We start from the raw sequence: 3847 nt of genomic DNA on the forward strand, positions 1-3847 counted from the left end.
TTGTATTTTTTTCAATGTTTATTTTAAAAAATGCATATAGGGCATTACAGATAGGTCCCCTTTTGCTGCCCCCTATACCCCAACACACCTGGTTTCCACCCCAACCCAGGCCTTCACCAACCTATTGTCTGTGTCCATAGGTAATGCATATATGCATAGAAGATCTTTGGCTAATCTCTTCCCACCCATTCGTCAGTCTGTGCAACGTTTCCATTGTCTCTGGACTTATTTTATTCATCAGTTTATTTTATTCATTAGATTCCACATATAACTGAGATCATGTGATATTTGTCTTTCTCTGACTGGCTTATTTCACTTAGCATAATACTCTCCAAGTCCATACATGCTGTTGCAAAGGTAAGAGATCCTCTTTTCTTTTCTTTTTAAATATAGTTTATTGATTTTTTACAGAGAGGAAGGGAGAGAGATAGAGAGTTAGAAACATCGATGAGAGAGAAACATCGATCAGCTGCCTCCTGCACATCTCCTAATGGGGATGTGCCCACAACCCAGGTATATGCCCTTGACCGGAATCGAACCTCGGACCTTTCAGTCCACAAGCCGATGCTCTATCCACTGAGCCAAACCAGTTTCGGCAAGATCCTCTTTTTTTACAGCTGTATGGTATTCCATTGAGTAAATGTACCACAGTTTTTTTATCCATTCATCTACTGTTGGACACTTGGGCTACAGGCCTTAGCTACTGTAAATAACACTGCTTTAACATAGGGGCGCATATATTCTTTCTAATTGGTGTTTCAGGATTCTTAGGAAATTTTCATAGAAGTGGGATCACTGGGTCAAATTGGGAAAATTAGGTACATGCAAAAAAAAACAAAAATGAAACTAGGCCACCAACTTACACCATACACATGAATAAACTCAAAATGGATGAAAGACTTAAATGTAGGTCATGAAACCATAAAAAAAAAAATCCTAGAAAAAAACATAGGCAATAAAATTTCATACACCTCATGAAGCAGAATTTTTACCAATACAGCCCCTAAGGAAATAGAAACAAAGGATTTTATACAAATAGGACTATATCGAACTAAAAAGCTTCTGTACAGCAAAAGAAAACATCCTCAAAATGAAAAAGAACACACTTGTAGTAGAACATAATTGCCTATAATATATCTGATAAGAGGTTAATCTCCAAAATACATAAAGAACTCATACAACTCAAAAAAAGGAAGACAATAAAATCCAATTAAAAATGTCCAAAGGCCTAAATAGACATTTCTCCAAATAGGACATACAGATGGCCAATAGACATATGAAAATATGCTCAACATCACTGATCATCAGATAGATGCAAATTAAAACTAGAATGAGGTATCACCTCACACCTGCCAGAATGGTTACTATAAATAAATCAAGAAACAATAAATGCTGGCTAGGATGTGGAGAGAGAGCACTAAAAGAAAACTCCATCTGTACATTCTCACACTTCTGGTGAGAATGCAGACTGGTGCAGCCACTATGGAAAACAGTATGGAGTTTCCTCAAAAAAATGGAACTGCCGTTTGAGAAAAAAAACACATGTTTTCAATCAACTAATTAGGGATATATTTAGTAAATTGACAAGGTTTGCATCAAGTAAACATTGACAGTAACAATGCTACAAAATATTCAACTTCATTTGTGAAAATTTTGCTAAGTGCCTATACTTCCTTAAACTCCCATTGCAAAATTGATCAGATGATTTAGCACATACACAGTAAAACTCACAATAAAAAATTCCCTGCTGCCCTAGCCGGTTTGGCTCAGTGGATAGAGCGTCGGCCTGCGGACTGAAAGGTCCCAGGTTCGATTCCGGTCAAGGGTATGTACCTTGGTTGCGGGCACATACCCAGTAGGGGGCGTGCAGGAGGCAGCTGATCAATGTTTCTCTCTCATCAATGTTTCCAACTCTCTATCCCTCTCCCTTCCTCTCTGTAAAAATCAATAAAATATATATTTTTTAAAAAATTCCCTGCTGAAGAAATAGTCAAATGAATCTATCATGCAATGCCTTTAACCTCAACTAATATGTTAATCCTTCCCAGAAACCTTTCAATTTTCTCTTTCCATGTTTTTTTTTAATATTTCCAATAAGTTTTTCAAACTCCCAATACCCATAATTTATCCCTTTATTTTTAGCAAGACAGATTGTTTTCACATGACAAGGAAATCCAAGTGGACCAGATAATAACACTTCAATTCTTGCTACTTTTATAAATAATCCCTCACTCATTGGACAATGAATCTCTCTTGCTCCCTTATCCAATGAAGGCTAAAGTTCCTTCCTCTGCTTCATCATCCCAGCTCCCAACATCACTTCAAATACTTCACCTCATTTGTTACTGACTTTCTAACCTGGGCCCCAACCCCATCCTTTCTGTTTGCCCTTCCCATGGAGTCTACAAACATTCAAATTGCTCCTGGCATGCCAAAATAAACAAAAAATTTACCTTGACTATCTGTCTGCCAAATTCCTAAAAATAGAGTCTACATGTGATATTTCCATTTAAAAATTATTGAAGTTGCTCCTGTCAAGGGAACTGATAGCGTTCTTGTTGCAAACTGTTGTACATTTATGTAGGTTTGACATTAACCATTTCTTTCTTTAACATTTTCTGACTTTTATTATTTTCTCTGTCTTCATCTCCTTTGAAGGCTCTCTTCCTGTCCCAATCTCTACATTTATGTCTTAGAACTTCTTTTCCCATTTTACATATTCCCTTCTGGTGACATAATTTCTTCCATGCATAAACCTTTATCTATGCTAAAGATGGTTACTAACTCTGATCTCTGCTGAGCTCCAAAACACTTGCTTACAGGATGAAGCTCCAATCAGTGTATTCAAAAGTGACCTAATTTTCTTCCACTTCCAAACCTGTCCCACTTCCTCTATAACCAGTCCTAATAATGGTGCCATAGTCACCCCATAAGGCATACCTGAAACCGCCAAGTCACCCTTGACTCACTTCAATCACAGTCCTAAGATTCAGAAGAAGCAAAAGGATTCCATACTCTCCATGCCTCATCAGTAATGCTGGCAACAGAACCTCCTGCGGCAATCATGAGCTGGTCAAGTCAGGAAAAATGCAGAAAACTCAGCAAACTCCCTTAAAAGATGATGTTTTTCTCACAAATAACCCTCTGCTTTCCTCATCTTTCCTTCAAATCCCAAATGATTGTCTGTACTAATTCATAGCATTTGTTTCAGGGGGGTTGACATAATTGTAATTATTTCTGCAGAGATTTTTAAAATATCTATCTCCTATATTTCACTAAAGGTTGAAACAGGTAACATCTGACTTGCTTACACCTCATAATTCCTTAATAAATGTTTTAAATTAATGTAGAATCCTCTGTCAATTTATGTCTCATTAACTATTGACTTCATCCAGTGAGTGTTTTTATTTCAATCATTGTGTTTTTCAGTTCTATAATTTTCATCTTGTTCTTTTATTATAAGTTTTATATCTTGGCTGATATTTTTAATTTATTGTTTATCTAAAAAGAATTTGTAACTGATTGTTGAATCATTTTCATAATGGCTGCTTTAAAATTCTTGTCAGAAAATTGCAGCATCTGACTCACCTTGGTGTTGACATCTGTGTATTTTCTTTGTTCATTCAAGTTGTGATTTTTAAAAAGAATTGCATCCTCGATACTTTTTCTACTATGTTAGAAGACTCTGTCCTATTTCACTTTTTTATTTAGCAAGCAGTCAGCCTAGTTAGATATAGCATATGGGTCTTGAGCTCTGGCTCCAACAGCAGTTCAATTTCAGCGCCTTAGAAGTGTTATTATAGTTAGTTTGGTCTATCTGGTACCTCCAGGGCTTCCTTTGCTTATG

Source organism: Myotis davidii, unplaced genomic scaffold (genome assembly GCF_000327345.1).
Source record: "Myotis davidii unplaced genomic scaffold, ASM32734v1 scaffold819, whole genome shotgun sequence".
In the NCBI taxonomy this organism is placed as follows: domain Eukaryota; kingdom Metazoa; phylum Chordata; class Mammalia; order Chiroptera; family Vespertilionidae; genus Myotis; species Myotis davidii.